This window comes from Pinus tabuliformis, chromosome 6, assembly GCF_031772625.1.
Source record: "Pinus tabuliformis cultivar Carrire ecotype Pingquan chromosome 6, CPIR1, whole genome shotgun sequence".
Taxonomy (NCBI): domain Eukaryota; kingdom Viridiplantae; phylum Streptophyta; class Pinopsida; order Pinales; family Pinaceae; genus Pinus; species Pinus tabuliformis.
Window position 1 is genome coordinate 1,857,659,342 of NC_142292.1, and position 17,922 is coordinate 1,857,677,263.

The window sequence follows — 17,922 nt, forward strand, 5'->3', positions numbered from 1 at the left end:
CAGGACCTCCTTTCTATATATAGGAGTCTAAGGGGTCATAATATAATCAGAGCCGACATAACCATAATAATGTAAGGGTACAATAATAACAATAGTGGGCTTCTATGGGGCACAATAATAACAATATGGGGACTACATGGGTACAACAATATAATAACGGGGTTGTACTAATAACAATAAGGGATTACACTAGTAGTATAGGGGTCTAACAAACAACATACTATCAATATCCCCTCACCGACGTCGGATCTCAGTTTTAGCCATGATGTTTTGATTGATCAGGTGAACAATTTACGGAAGCAAACATTGGTTGGTAGATGACACTTTGCTGAATTGGAAGAAGGCGAGATGAGGAAATGGGTGGAAACAAAATGGAAGTCTCTGCTGGAATATATTCCTTCAGTGGTTCAGTTGATGAATGGTTGGTACAGTTTCCATTTTCTTGACCGGGATGATTTAGATAAAATCAAGGTGTTTCCATGGATAAAGGGGCAAGGTCTCTTGGCTCTCTATCCATGGTATATTGGTTTCAATCCCCTTAAGTAGATGTCCCAAAACAAACTGATATGGGTAAAATTTCTTGGTTTTCCAATTGAATTTTGGACCCGTCAAGTTTTCATGGATATTGGGAATGTGATTGGGAAGTTTATTTACATCAAGCCACCTTGTGTTTGGGTGCTCGGGACATGATAATTACTTGGATTTTGATTGAAAAGGAATACAAGGGGGGATTCCCTGATCATATTGAAATATTTTGCGAGGGCACACATTTGGTGCAAAGGTTGGACTTCTAGGGGATACCCTTTCGATGTCTTATTTGTCACCACAGAAGAAATCTCATGGCTCAGTGTCCATGCTGGATGGGTAGATGTCGCATAGCGTACAAACACACTTTTCACGGTCCAAAGGATAAGGCTGGTTGAGGGGATGTTAATTTAGGGGTTGGCTTAGGGGACACTGTGTATTCAGGCAGCACAAAACCTTCCTTAGTTACACCACATTTTTCCTTTCCTTTCCCATCCTTTGAACTAAATTTTGAAAAATGTGTTTTTTCTTCTCCTATTGAGGTTCCCTCATCTCCTTAACTACTAACGATTCTGGATCACCTATGACTGATGACACTCTACCCATGTTGGAAAAGAACCTATTACATCCTAGGATTGATCTACCACATTCAGGGATAATTCCACCACTCCTGACATCATATGATGCCACCTCCCCTTCACACTTTACATATATTCCTGCATCTCCTCGACATCCAGATACTAATACATCCCCGGTAACTAGGACCTATCCAATTTCGCCTATTTCACCTATCTACTCCCCTACCAATTCGGTATATGGAAACATTGACTTTCTGCTCCAGCAGAAGACACTAGATATTTTCACTCTTACGATTCACAAACCCCCTTGGCGCGACGTCAACCCTCATCAACCCCACCTCGGCGGACAACATCATTGTCTGCCAAAAAAAGATCCGAGACAACAGACATTTCAGGGGGCATGCTAAACCTATTCCTTTCAGCCCATTTGATTCCCATGCTTTGGTAGATGTCCTCATTGCATCCTCGATCCCTCCTCGGGCCCTTAGAGCAAATGTGCCCACAAGGAACTCTTCCTTTCGACCCGTCCCTATATCATACTTCTTTAGGAGACTATGCACTCAACACAACAAGTGGTTATATATTTCTAAAAAATTCTCCCATATTGGTACATGGTACCAACAAATGTTGTTGATCACTTGGGGGGGCTGGTTGATCTATGGGACCCTAGATGGGTCTATATGAAGGCATTTACTTGTTTTTCAGGTATTTTACTTGCTGATAAAATCAAAGGGTTCCCAGGGCGTATATATATACCGAATATATATGCCCTGTATTAAGACCGGAACACATTTTGGGGTAGACTAGTCGCATATGAGGTCTTATTTCTCGAATCCCTTATCATGGTTGGGGATATGAATTGCACTATTGGGATGGATGAAGTTTTGTGAGGACTAGGAAAGTAGATGTCATGGCTGATTTGATAAAAGATATCAATATTGATTACAATTTCATAGATATATTTCCATCCAAGGTTGTTCCTACATGGGATAATGGTAGGGGAGGAGATGGATATGTGGTAAAAAGACTCGACAGATTCCTATTTCTCAAACATCTTGTGGAAAGACTTGGATCCATTCAATCAGGCATCATAAATAATTATATTTCTGACCATAGACTCATTATTCTCCAATGGAGGCGAGAGGACCTCAAACATGGAATGCCTTTTAAATTTAACCGTATATGGTTGGGGGACCCAAAATATTATACTCTGGTGTGGGATGCTTGCATATGGAAATGGCATCTAGGACATCTCCCTAATGATAAACATTATGAACAAACTTCGGTCTCTGACTGTGGTGGTAAAGAAATAGGACAGGAGGAGGAAAGCCCAATTGAAAAAAGAACAAAATGATATATCAGAGGCATTGGAAAAACCAAGTCCACAACTTCTATTTCATATTTCCTCAATGACACTAAAGGAGGATATACATACACTAGAACTGAAGAGAAAACAAATTCTACAAATTTGGGAGGCTACATGGTGCCTAAAGAGTAGGGCCATATGGATCTAGGAAGGTGATAGAAATAAAAAATTCTTTCATAGGTTTGCCAATAACAAAAGAAAAATTAACTCCATATGGGAGATTAAGGACTGCGATGGGAACTAGTTTCAAACTCAAAAGGAGATTTGTAAAGCAGTTTTCCAACATTTTGTAAAGGCTTATGGCCATAGAGGGGCAGACTGTGCCAAGGATCATATTTGGGGGGTGGATGTATATCCCACCATGTTTGATGATAATGCAAACGAGGCCCTATTCAAGGAGGTTACAGAGGAGGAAATCATGGGGGTACTCAATACATTTAAAAAAGATAAATGTTTGGGACATGATGGATGGACAGTTGAATTATTTACGCACTTTTTGAACATTTTTCAAGGTGATCTCTTGGCTATGGTAGATGAATCAAGGATCCGTGAGTATATCCATACTTATTTAAATTCGACCTACATCGCCCTCATCCCAAAAGGGACATCCACTGGTAAATTCTCGTATTATAGGGTGATTTCACTATGTAATCTTATATATAAGATTATATCGAAGACTATTGCGGGCACGATGAAGCACACTCTACTCAATATATATCACCAGAACAATTCAACTTCTTATAGAACAGACAGATCCACGATGTTGTGGCCATTGCACAAGAATGCATACATTCTATACATATCAAAAAATTAAACACTTCTGTAATGAAGGTTGATCTTCAGAAGGCATATGATTGCATTTTCTGCGGATATCTGAGGATGGGTTTTAAAAAAATTGGATTACACGCGAGAAATGCAAAATGGATCATGACCTATATAACAAATGTTAGATATGTTGTTATTATTAATGCGTACCCCACTGGTTTTTTCATGGTGGGCCTGGGGCTCAGACAAGGATGCTCCTATCTCCATTATTATTCATTTTGGCAATGGATGGACTCAGTTTACACATAAAAAAATTGTGGCGGAAGGTGATTTCTGTGCTCTAGTACTGGGTTGCAACATTAGGATTTCTCATAGTTTTTTTGTGGACGATGTATTGATTATGGGCATGATCAATAGGATTGCGTGGATGGCTCTATACCACATTTTTGATAGATTCAGAAACGCTACTGGACTTATCATGAACCTACACAAGTCTATCATTTTATATGGAAGTTGTGAGCTGGAGGACATTTCATTCATCAGAAATTTATTTGGCATTAGAGTTGAGGTATTGGATGGGGCATGAAATACTTGGGATATCATATTAAACCAAAAAAATATAGGATAAATGATTGGATGTGGTTAGTGGATAGGTAATACAAAAAGATCATTGGGTGGGAATACAAATGTCTTTCTGTGGGTGGTCGTATTACTCTCACCCAATCAATGATCTCTTAGTTAGGGGTGTACTAGGCCCATTTATATTGCCTCCCAAGTACCATTATCAAGAAACTTAACAGGATCATGACACAATATATCTAGTCTGGAGTGACTACCAAATATAAATATCATTTGGTTAGTTTGGCCATTATCACTATTCCAAAAAGAATGGGCGGTTGGGGTATACTGGATTTGAGGCACTTTGGATGGTCATTGTTACAAAAAACACTGTGGAGGGGTATATTTGGGGATGGCATATGGGGGAAGATTATTAGACATAAATACCAAAAAGACATAGACCTCACTGTTTGGATGCGTAGGGAACTCATTGGGGCTACCTCGGGGTCAGCGATGTGGCTTAGTTTTAACAAGATCAGACATAGTTTCCTGCAGAATTTATGTTGGTTGTTTGGTTCTGGACATAAGATTCTAATTGGCTAGGACATTATACTTGGTATGAGAAGGGATTTAGTTTTTATAGATGAGCTCATTCATTGTATAAACAATATGGGTATTTTCTATTGGAACCAAGCCATTTCATAATTGCAAGGTCACTTACCTATCTAGAAAAGACCGAATGAGATGGGACTCGAGGACCCGATGGCACAGGAATGGGAGCTAATAAGGTCCGAGATGAAATTGATAGGTATTAGATGGGAGGATGGCGAGGATCAAATTACTTGGTTGGAAAAATGAAGGAAGGAGGCGTACTAGTGGCAGACATCTATAACACTTTCTGCAAACAAGGGGCACACAATAATGAGGTATGCTAGTTTTACAAATTTTGGAAATATAGAATTCCTATTAAGATCATTTTATTTCTATGGCTTGTTTGGAAAACAAGAACTTGACATGGGAAAATCTACAAAAGAGGAACTGGCAGGGGCCAGGAGTATGTGTATTGTGTAGGGAAGTGACGGAAAATAATGACCACATATTTCTAAGATGCTCGATCGCTATGAAGATCTGTTGTTGCATTGCACGTGACATTGGTTTTCCGCACAACCAATATTTAAATATCACAGACTATCTGCGCTAGTGGAGCAAACAAAAAACACAGTGGAGGACTATCTCATTAACTTTCTTTTGGGAAATATGGAGATGGCGTAATAAGATTATCTTTGAAAATTACAGGGAACATGAAACACAAGTAATGCACTGCATTATTGGATGGTATAACTATACTTAAGACAACAATAGGGGAGCTAAGCGGACTAATAGTAGGAAGCCTGGCCCAAGGAATGTATACCTGACCAGTTTCTTTGATGGTGCGATACAAAGGGGTATATTTGGATGTGGTTTCTGGATCAGAATATCAAGGGAACAAGAATTTTGGTTTCATTGGGGTGCTGGCAGAGGTACAAATATGAAGGCTGAAGTTATTGCGTTATGGGGACTCCTTTGGTTCTCATCATACGTGGACATCCCTCCATCCATATATTTGGGGACTCTTTGTCTATCATTGATCATATTTAGGGCAATAACAAAATAAACCAACCACAACTTCATGGATGGCTCAGACAGATTGGGATAATGTGGGACACCCTCAGAGACTCAATGATTCAACACATTGGGAGGGAAGACAACAAGAATGAGGACAAGATGTCAAAGATGGGACTACTAGATACACTGGACGAGATGCATATTGAGATAAAGCTAGGCAACAACACACTGGATAAGAAGATTTTCCCACTCCTAGAATAACATATCACACGAATCAGTCAATATCATTGAACTGCCTCTTTTATTTTGCCTAAAGACGGTTTGTGCATAGACCTTTTGTTATTTTGGAATGAAAGGTTTATTATATGAGATCACAGTCGATATATATACGTTGTAAGAAATATGGGTCTTTAAATATGTTGCAGTTTATATGTTTTATTTACAATTAACTATTACAAGTATATTTGTATAGGAACGCATATTAGAATGTCTAGAATCATAGGGCAGATCAAAAGATGATATGAGCACATATGTATATGACAAAATATTTCTCGAGAGATGTACTATTTTATATCCTTACATATAAAAGAAAATGGAGAAAAATAACTTTCTCAAATTAACGAGAAAAATACCTGAAAACTATTGAAAGAAATCAATAGATGTTTTGGCTTTTATTTTTTATTGTTTATTAATTTTAATTTTTTTGGTTTGATTAATGTATAGGTGTGGATTTAAAAGGATAAACGATTAATTTTAATAGGAAAGGAAAATAATCAAATCCCGGTGATTCAGGACGACCATCGGGACCATAGACATGTAGAACATAAATATGTAGTGGAAGGAGAATCCAAGTTTGTGATTTTATTGAAAAAATAATATTCTACCCCGATTAACAATTGTTTTGATTCATAAATCATTTTGAAAAATAAAAAGGAATATCTCTGTTACTATTTTCCGATTATCTATTATTTATGCAACGAAAAAGCCTGGGTTTAACGATTCTGACAAAGAGAATACACTATCGTAGAAAATTGAAGGAAATTTCAGTCACTGATGTTTACGATAAAAAAAAAAATTGGGCATCGTATCTTTTTTTATTATTATTACGTATGAAGGAAACGTTTTCTTTCAATAGACTATTATTTGCAAGGACTTATTTTCTTGTTGCTAATTTTGAAATGCAACGCGTGTATTATTACATGGTTTCAATTGAGAATTGACCATTTGGTTTATGATATTTGTATTTAAACAATATATTATTATCAGTTTTGATTATTGATTAAATGATTGATTTTCTTTAGAAAAACAAGTTCAAATGAATGTTAAATCATGTTTTTCTATATTATTATAAATTATTCTAATTTATCATTCCATTCATATTTTAATGTAAACATAGTTTCACAAATTAGAAGAATTTTTCAACTTGATCTTATATAGATACGGGAATACTTTTATAGTTATTTTTTGAAGAATTGTTTTTTTGAAGAATTGTTTATTTTATGTATGTATGCATGTTTAAAACACTATTGATCATGTGAACTAATTTTTTAGATTTAATAATTATATCAAATTCTTGTGTATGATATTTTACATATGGTATTAGCTATCTGGGATATGTATTAATTGAATTTAGGATTATATTTATATATAGTAGTCTAAGGAGTCACAATATAATCCAGCCGATCTAACAATAGTAATATAAAGCCACAAAAATAACAATAGAGGGATTCTATGGGGCACAGTAATAACAATATAGGGGCAATAGGGGCACAACAATATTAATAAGGGGTATAACTACAATAGTAATGGGGTAATCACTAGTATTATAGGGACCCAACATGCCCCTCTCTTTCAAAAAAGTGTTGTCCTCAACGCTTGAGTAGTTCTGGATAGTTCTGCATAAAATTCTCATCCTCCCATGTGGAATCTTCAGCGGATAAGTTCTTCCACTTGACAATATACTCTGAAATTGATCGATTTCGTAACTGTCGAGTTCTTGTTTCTGTGACTGCTTCTGGTCCCAATATAATTTTTCCTTCCTCGTCAAGTTTTGGCAATATTGTTTGAACTAAGAGCTTGTCGCCTATAACCTTCTTTAAACATGAAACATGGAAAACTTGTGCAATCGAGAAGCTGCAGGAAGCTCCAATTTGTATGCCATAGTACCAATCTTTTGCAACACCTTGTACGGACCATAATACTTTGGTGATAATTTATTATCCTTCTTAGCTTGCTTGAGGGACATTTGCTTATATGGTTGTAGCCGTAGAAATACCCAATCACCTACATCAAAACTTCTTTCACTGCGATGTTGATCTGCCTGTTGTTTCATTTTATTCTGTGCCAACACGAGGTTGTCCTTAAGAGTTGGAGGACTTGTTATTGATGTTCGATGTGATGTTCCACTGCCTGAACCTTAGAATTTTCTTTTAAATATGATGTGATGGATGGTGGTTGATACCCATAAAGTGCCATAAATGGGGTCATTTTTGTTGTTGTATGGAAGGAAGTGTTATACCACCATTCAACCAGAGGCAACCATTTGACCCATTGTGTCTGTTTATCAGATACAAAGCAACGCAGATATCCTTCCAAACATGTGTTTACTATCTCAGTTTGCCCATCAGATTGAGGATGATAAGATGAGCTATGAGCTAACTGAGTACCAAGACAAGAAAATAATTATGTCCAAAAATTTCCAGTGAAAATGGGATCTCTGTCACTTACAATAATCTTTGGGTTTCCATGTAGCTTTTGAATTGTTTCCATAAATGCAGTAGAAACTGTACTGGCTTTAAATGGATGTGATAATGCACAAAAGTGTGCATACTTGGTAAGTCTGTCAGCTACCACCATGATGACACTCTTTCCCTCAGACTTGGGTAAACCTGTGATAAAATCCATTGAAACCTCCTCCCAACGTTGGCTTGGAATGGATAAAGGTTGTAATAGACCCGGTGTCTTAATTGTTTCAACTTTATTTTGTTGGCAAACCAAACATTCCGCCACAAACTTTTGAATATCTGATTTAAGGCCATCCCAAAAAAATTCCTTCTTAACCCTGTGGTAAGTTTTTAAAAATCCTGAGTGCCCTCCTAAGGGAGAAGTGTGCAATTCCGTAATAATCTTTTGTTTTAGCTGGGAATTCTTAGAGAGGTATAAGTGATCTTTGTACCATAACGAATCATTTTGCTAGCTAAATGTATCAGACATACTGGAATCTTGTTGTAACTTTCGAATAAGTGCCCACACTTCTTCATCATTCTTCCATTCCTTCCTTGCTTCGTTTATCCAATCTGGTTGGATAATAGAAATGGCACACAACAATGATTCCACATCCTCATCCTTTCTTGAGAGTGCATCTGCCACCACATTTTGCTTCCCTCTTTTGTAGATGATTTCGAAGTCATAACCCAACATCTTTGTGACCCACTTTTGTTGCTCTTCAGAGGATAATCTTTGTTCTAAAAAGTATTTAAGGCTATCATGATCCATTTTTACCTTGAAGTGTCTTCCCATTAGGTAGGGTCGCCATTTCTTAAGTGCATGGAGTATTGCCAACATTTCCTTCTCATAAATAGCTTTGCTTAAAAACTTTCCCTTGATTGGATGACTTTCAAAAGCAATGGGTCTTTCATCTTGCATTAGAACAACACCAATTCCATTTACTGAAGCTTCACATTCCACAATAAAGGTTTTTGTGAAGCCCGGTGTAGCTAAGACCGGTGCTTGGCACATTGCCTCTTTAAGATGTTCAAAGGCCTTTGTTGCTTCTGGAGTCCATGAAAATTCATCTTTCTTCAATAATGTTGTTAGAGGTGCTGCTATTCTCCCATAATTCTTAACAAACTTGCGATAATACCCTATCAACCCGAGAAATCCTCGCAGATGCTTTATGGATGTGGGGATTTTCCATTCCTTAATGGCTTTAATTTTTCTAGGGTCTACCTTAACTCCTTCATGAGATACAATATGACCCAGATATTCCACCTCCTGGACTCCAAAGAAACATTTGGATCTTTTTGCATATAATTGTTTTTCCTCCAATAGTTGTAGCACCCTGTCAACATGTTCAACATGATCCTTCCAAGACTTGTTGTAGATTAGTATATCATCAAAAAATACTAACACAAATTTTCTAAGGAATGGTTTGATTGAAATGTTGAAGGTGCATTGGTAAGGCCAAAAGGCATGACCAAAAATTCATAATGACCCTCATGAGTTCTAAATGTTGTTTTCGGAATGTCTTCAAACTTCATTCTGATTTGATGATATCCTGAATGAAGATCCAACTTGGTGAAGTAAATTGATCCATGCAATTCATCTAGTAATTCATCAATGACAAGAATGGGGAACTTATCTTTAATAGTGAGCTTGTTGAGCTCCCTATAATCTAGACACATGCGCCATGATCCATCCTTCTTATGCACCAATACTACTGGAGCAGAGAAAGAACTTTGACTCGGTTGAATTATACCAACCTCTAGCATTTCTGCAACCATACGTTCAATTTCACTCTTTTGGAAATAGGGATATCTGTACGGCCTGATGTTTGGAGGAACACTTCCTGGAATCAGATGAATAGCATGATCATGATCACGCATAGGTGGGAGACCTTTGGGAGTCTCAAATACCTTGGAATGATTGTCCAGGACTTTTTGGAGATCTGGAGAAATAGATGATTCCGATGTGGAAACATCTAGTGAACATAATTGTGCAATTACACCTCTTTGCTCCTTTTTTAGAAGCTTTGTCATACCATTAGAGCTGATTATCTTTCTTGGTTTCCTTGCAATACCCCTTAATTCAACTTCCTTTCCTTCCGTAGAAAATTTGATGAAAAGTTCTTGAAAATTAAAAGCTATTGTACCCAAGGATTGTAGCCATTGGACTCCTAGTACAACATCAGCACCTCCCATTGGAATGGAAAGCATTGGGCTAGTCAATACATATTCTCCCATGGATAGCTTGATATTATGGCACTTTCCAGAGCAATTTATTGTTCCTCCATTTGCAATCATCACTTGACACTCTGGTGCTGGATATAGGAAGCAATTCAATTCTTTTGCTACCTTACAATGAATAAAATTGTGGGTGCTTCCTGAATCAATCAACACTATTACCTTTTTCTTCTTGATTTGTCCTTCTATCTTGATGGTTTGAGGAGTGGTAATTCCTGCCAATGCATTACAAGATATGGTCGGATTTATTTGTTCTTCATCTAGGCTTTGTTCCTGGAATATATCCTCTTCTTTTGACCTTTCTTGCTCCTTTTCTTCTTCCTCTTCACAATCTATGTAGAATAATTTCTTCTGAGCACACTTATGACCTTTAGTGTATTTGCTATCACAACTGTAACAAAGCCCTTTTGCTCTTTTTTCTTCCAATTGTTGTGGTTTCAACCTTATAGGTTGTGGAAGACTATGGGCAACAACACTTCCGTCTTTATAGTTGTGAGTGGTATGCTTCTTAGTTGCCATAATTTTGCTTGAATCAGGATCCCAAAGGTGAACATCATGTTGGATATTATCCTTTAAAGACCCTATGAACACATCAATCCTATGCTCCTCTGGAATATCTTTTACCCTTATGTTCAATTTTTGGAACTCCTCAATGTGCTCCATTATTGAACCCTTTTGTTTGAGACTTATCAATTGGCTAAAAAAAGTGTTGCTTTTTGTATCCTCATAATGTGCTATCAATTCTTCCGTAAAAATTTCCCAAGTGATAAATTGTTTACGAGAGCAAAGCCATTGATACCATACAAACTAATTTGGTTCCAAATATAAAGTTTCCATTCGTACATTTTTTGTGTTTTGCACATTATTGAGTTCAAAGAATTGCTCCATCTGTAATATCCATGTGGCGGGATCCTTGCCATCAAACTTCCTCATATCGATTTTTGGAATATGGTGAGTCTTCGATCCAACATTAGAGTCTATGGAATCACGATTAACATTTCTTTTGTTCTCATCATGAGTTTCCTTTAGTACCCTTTCACCCTTAGTGACCATTTCTTGTAGCAACTTATTCATATTTATCTTCAATTCTTCCATCTTATCATCCATGCCATCAATTTTAGCTTCTACGCCTTTCTTTAAACAATCCATCTTAGCTTCTACACCTTTCTTTAAACCATCCATCTTAGCTTCTACATCTTTCCTTAAACCATCCATCTAAGATTCTGTTGCTTTTTGTGCAAGTGACACTTGTTGCACTTATTCTTGTAATTTTGATATATCATATAGCATTTCTTCTTCTTCTTCATGAGTCATGCTAGAGCTTTCAGGTTCCTTACTATGTGTTTGCATTTTCTTTCCTCGGGGCATCAGTTACCGATAATAATGCTCTATTATGCCCTTTGAATTCCTTCAAAATAAATTTTTAAACCAAGCTCAAGCAAAAATTTAAGAAAATCTACACACCTTTTTTCACTTTGTAGGAACTCGATATTGCCTCTGATGTATCTCTATACTTTCCGATCATCTAGTTCTGAATTTGTGACCTGCAGTAGCCCTTTGTGTCCTATTTCCAATACCACAAGTCTGACCCAAATTGGATTCTCCAAGGAAGAGTTATGCGAAATCTCCCACAGTGACTTGATTATAGACTAGTTCAGTAGATCAAACTTGTACGACGTGCCACGAGTCACTGTTCGACCTTTGGATCTGAAAAATTCATACAAGAAACTACAATCCGTCCTCTTTCTGTACCTTCTTACGAAATTTCAATCCGATCCTCAGAGAGAAAGTTATGATGATTTTACCCAGGTCACTTGTTTGGAATGTAGTTCAGGAGTCTGCAAAAGACCAACTTCCTCAGATCATATCTCCGCAAATATAGCGCGAAAAGCTCTGAAATTCGGACCCGAGGTTCAGCGCGATTTCTTCTCAAAAGGGTTTTTTTTGCAACTTATGAAACGTCGCAGAAAAAATGTTATAGCGAAAATGCTACGATGACCTGTTTGGAGCAGCGAAACCCTACAATCCAAAGCTCTGATACCAAATGTTATGAAACCAGCTCAAAAAAAGATAGAAAAGATAGATCGACGCCTTAGAATTCAGCCTCTTCGAGGGGGCAACCTCCTTTACATTACATAAATGAACAATTCTTGGATGATTCAAATGACAAAACCTCCTTTCTATATATAGGAGTCCAAGGAGTCACAATATAATCTAGCCGACCTAACAATAATAATATAAAGCCACAAAAATAACAATAGAGGGATTCTATGGGGCACAGTAATAACAATATGGGGGCAATAGGGGCACAACAATATTAATAAGGGGTATAACTATAATAGTAATGGGGTAATCACTAGCATTATAGGGACCCAACATTGCAAGATTTGATACAATCAAAATTGTTTTGGCATTGGCAGCACAATATAAATGGTTAGTTTATCAATTTGATGTTAAATCAGCTTTTCTAAATGGTGAGTTGAAAGAAGATGTATATGTTCAACAACCCTAAGGATATGGAGAAGCAAGAAATGAACACAAATTCTACAAACTAAAAAAGGGCTCTTTATGGGCTTAAACAAGTTCCAAGAGCATCATATAGTAGAATTGACACTTATTTTTTGAAAAAAGGGTTTAATAGAAGTGAAAATAAACATGCATTATATATCAAGTCAAATGGTAATGATATAATAATTGTCTATTTATATGTAGAGGACTTGATATACACATCTTCAAGTTATTTGTTAGTGGAAGAGTTCATGTAGGCTATGATGTCTGAATTTGAAATCGATTTGGGTTCACTCCATTATTTTCTTGGCATAGAAGTGACACAAATGAATGATGGATTTATTTTTTCACAAGAAAAATATGTTTCAAATCTTCTTTAGAAATGGAAAATGGAAAATCGTAAACCCATGAGCACACCCATGAATACAAATGAATTTCTTTTTGTAGAAGATGGAGCTAAAAAGGTAGATGCTCTATCCTATAAGAGTCTAGTAAGAAGCCTTTTGTACCTTACTACCACTAGGTCTGCTATTATGCATGCAATATGTTTGATTTCTAGATTCATGCAAAGTCCAAGTAAGATTCATTTTGGAGCAACAAAAAGAATTTTGAGGTATCTTCGTGGAACAAGAAATTATGGAATTTGGTATACTTCATCAAATAATTTTTGGTTGGTTGGTTATACAAATAGTGATTGGTCTGGATATCTTGATGATAGAAAAGACACTTCAGGTTATGTCTTTAGCCTTGGATCAGGTGGTATAATGGTGTTCAAAGAAGCAACCAACTATTTCATTATCTTCTAGAGAGGCAAAGTATATTGTAGCAACAATGGCAAAATGTGAAATAATTTGGTTGAAAAAAGTATTGTTGGATCTAAAACAAGAACAAAAATATGCCACAACTATTTACTCTAATAACTTGTCTACTGTTGCCATAGCTAAAAATCCAGTGTTTCATAACCACACCAAACACATTGATATCAAATATCATTTCATAAGAAACTATGTGGAAAAAAGAGAAATTGAACTAAAGTTTTGTAAAACAAATGATCAACTTGCAGATATATTTACCAAAGCACTACCAAAAGGGAAGTTTCAATACATGAGGGATATGCTTGGAATCACTTCATTAAGCATTAAAAGGGAGTGTTGAGAGTAATGCTTAACTATGTTTTGTAATTCATGACAAATTAGCCATCAAATTATCAGAATCAATTATTATTCAACTGATTGGGGGCAGTAGATGGCAGTAGATCAGAATCAGAGGTTAGTCAGATAATGGATAATCCAATTAGAAATATGTTAGCTATATAATAATGTATTGATTACTCCTATGGCAATCCCAAATAATCCAATTAGAAATATATTGGCTATATAATAATGTATTCATTGCTCCTATTGCGATATGGAATTCCAATGGAAATTAGTGAGAATCATCCCATGGAAGTTCAGCTCATGAAGTGAGAATCATACTTCTCTTGTTTTTGTTCATTAAATTTTTTATATTTTCGTATGAGATTTATTATGGGTAAGAAATGGAGAATACTAAATTGGTAAAATTAAAATAAATTGATAAAGGACATTAAATTAAGTGGAACTCAGTCGAAAATGCTGAGATAAATCACGCAAACGAAACAATGAACAAGGAAAGTAATAAAATCAATAGACGGAACAGACGAGGATGAGTATAATGGATTATGAGTGAGGAGGACTTTGGTAGTTTCCTGGCTGCGTCCATTATTGGTTTGGTCGTGGTCCATGGTGTTCTCGCGATGGTCTTCTTACGCCTGGTCGCGCTCCAATTTGTTTTGATGGTGTTGACCATGATATAAAACCTTTTGGTAAGTGCAAATAGAATGAAACCGTGAACCGCATAGCCGGAACAATGAAACGGACGACCGAGCAATGACTTAAAATAGAGTAAAAACGGAAGACGTGTTGATTAGATTTTTAAAGTTATCAATTAGACTTCTGAATTATCAAAAGTAATCTTGACCCTAAAAATTGTCGAAGGCAAATTGAGTGATGCCTATCGGCGAATTAATGGTGATGCTAAGAGAAAAATCAATACAAGAAATTGACAGCTAATTGGTGAATTAGTCGTGACAAGAAATTAAACGCCAATCAGTGCATTCGTTATGATTGTGAGAGCAGAAACTAAATCAATATAAGAAAATAACAGCACATCATTGAAGTACTAAAGATAAATGAGTCTCCATAGAGATGTGAATAAATAAGTTTTGACCTTGATTTGAACTATTTACTATTTATTTGTAAATAACTATCAAGTGTAAACTTTTTTTATTTTGCAACATATTAGATCTATAACAAGTTAACCTGCAGCATTCAGAAATACGATATTTGATATTCACCGTCATTAATACACACTCACTCATAAGTCGTCCACATTATATCCTTGATTTTTACTCCAAAATCACCTGATATATCATTTCTATTATGGGCTTGCCCTTTAATATATTGAAAGGTAGATAGCTGTCAACTATAGATCCAGTCTAGATCTTGGTTACCTGCGGAAAAAAATTACATAAAATTTCAATTTTCTGAGCTCTAATCTGAAATCGACATAAACATCGGAATACAAAAAGAAACTTCTACTAGACACGACATAATAGAAGGATCAGAGTACAAAATAACCTTCTCCTCGACATAAAGGATCAGAATACAAAATATTATTGCAACCGATTTTATTCCAAGGATAGCAAATCGAAGAAGAGTGATCTGTTCGAGAATGGGCTGCATATCTCTTTCAACATTTTCAACTTCCCTTCCAGTACTTTGGCCTTCGCCCACTCGTTTTCCTCTAACCATTCCTCCACACTGCTCAGCATTTGCTCTATAACTTCCAACCCTCTGGTGTTCATCGCCCCCTTGGCTTTCGCCTCTTTCACTCTACTTGTCATGTTGTATATATAACATTTCAATTCGGATTTGGCAGTGCGATCCCTTTTGGTTTCTTCATCTTCCCTCCGGAACCGCTCTGCGTCACGCACCATCCTCTCTATCTCCTCTTTGCTCAGCCGACTACAGTCATTGGCTATAACAATGTGATTACTTACCCCGCTACCCTTCTCCCGGGCTGAAACTTTCAGAATTCCATCCGCGTCCAGTTCAAACACCGCTTTAAGCTTTGGCACTCCACATCTCGCTGCTGGAATTCCACGCAAAGAAAATTTGCCCAGCAAATTGTTGTCTGCTGTCATAGTTCTCTCACCTTCATAAACTGGAAAACATACATTTACTTGATTGTCCAACGTTGTAGTAAAATTTCCCTCCCTTCGAGTGGGAATAGGAGTATTTCTGGGAACGACCACAGACATGACACCACCTTTACTCTCGATTCCAAGACTCAAAGCTGTGACGTCCATAAGGACTAAATGGACGCCTTCATTGTTCATGGACGCCGCCTGAAGTGCAGCACCGTATGCAACAGCTTCATCGGGATTGATACTGTTGCAGAGTTGCTTTCCCCCGAAGAATTGCCGCAGTAATTCCTGTACCTTTGGAATTCGTGTTGAACCACCCACTAACACTACACGGTCAATCTCTTCTTTGGTCATCGTAGCGTCTTCCAGACACTTGTCCACCATTTCCATGCACTTTTCGAACAATTCAGAGTTTAGTGCTTCGAACTTGGCCCTTGCAATTTTGATGTGAAAGTCTATTCCTTCGTAGAGAGAGTCAATATCAATCACAGTTTCCACAGCAGAAGACAGACTTCTTTTTGCCCTCTCACATTCTGATCGGAGTCTCCGAAGAGCTTTTGCACTTGTACTCAAATCCATTTTGTGCTTTTTCTTGAACTCCTGAACACAATAATTAAGCACCCTATTGTCAAAATCTTCACCGCCCAGATGCATGTCCCCTCCAACAGCCTTTACCACAAATTGGCTATTCTGAAGAGTGAGAATAGAAACATCGAAGGTACCTCCACCCAAGTCAAAAACCAGGATTGTCTTCTTATGATTGGACAAGTAAAGTTCAGTGTCAAACCCATAAGCCATAGCTCCCGCTGTCGGTTCGTTAATGATTCTCATTAAGTCCAGCAATAAGAGCAGCATCTTTAGTAGCTTTCCTCTGAGAATCACTGAAATAAGCAGGCACAGTGATCACAGCATCCTTGACATCAGAGCCAAGATATGTTTCCGCTATGGTCTTCATTTTCACTAAAACCATTGAGGATATCTCTTCGGCTGTAAACTGCTTCCGCTCGCCTCTGTAATCAACTTGGACGAGAGGATTGCCATTGCGTCCAGAGACAACAGTGAAGGGCCAAAGTTTCATGTCACTCTGCACAGAGGGATCGGTGAATCGCCTTCCAATGAGTCTTTTGACATCGAAGACGGTATTGTAAGGATTTATGGCGCTCTGATACTTGGCACCGTCCCCAACGAGCCTCTCAGATGGGGTAAACGCAACGACGGAAGGAGTGGTTCGGTTTCCTTCATCATTGACAATGATCGCAACTCTGTCATGTTGCCATACTGCAACGCAGCTGTAGGTTGTTCCAAGATCGACACCAATAGCCTTTCCTTTGCCTTTACCATCCATCTCGACTGTAGAAAACGACGAACCACCAGAAGATAAGTCACCGCCAAATAAAGAAAATAAGAACTCTGTATGCCGGAGTGTGAGGGCCAAAAACCAGTTACTATGGAGGTGCAATATGACTCTAACTTCTTTTAATGTGTGTAAAGCAGATGCTTTAATGTACGGAGTTGCTTTAATGTGTGTAAAGCAGATGTCTCTTATGGGAAGTTTCTATTTCATCTCTAAGTTGCGTGTTTTCTGATTTATACTTTTACTAAATCGTCCATGAAACATATAATCAAATGAAACAGTTGGACTTTAACATCCAACTTTAACATTTCACAGCGTGAAAATTTAAAAATATATATATATATATATATATATTTTAAATTGTTATTATTGTAAATTTGGTATAAATTAATATTTTAGTTATAAATTTTTAATATATTATATTATTTTACGTTAACCAAATATATTATTTATTTTTTAAATTATTGAATTTTATT

General features: G+C 36.9%; 1 pseudogene; it reads right to left on the reverse strand.

Annotated features, from left to right (window-relative positions):
- Window positions 1-15,573: 15,573 nt before the first annotated feature.
- LOC149266485 (heat shock cognate 70 kDa protein-like) lies at window positions 15,574-17,437 on the reverse strand (annotated as a pseudogene).
- Between the last annotated feature and the right edge of the window lie 485 nt (window positions 17,438-17,922).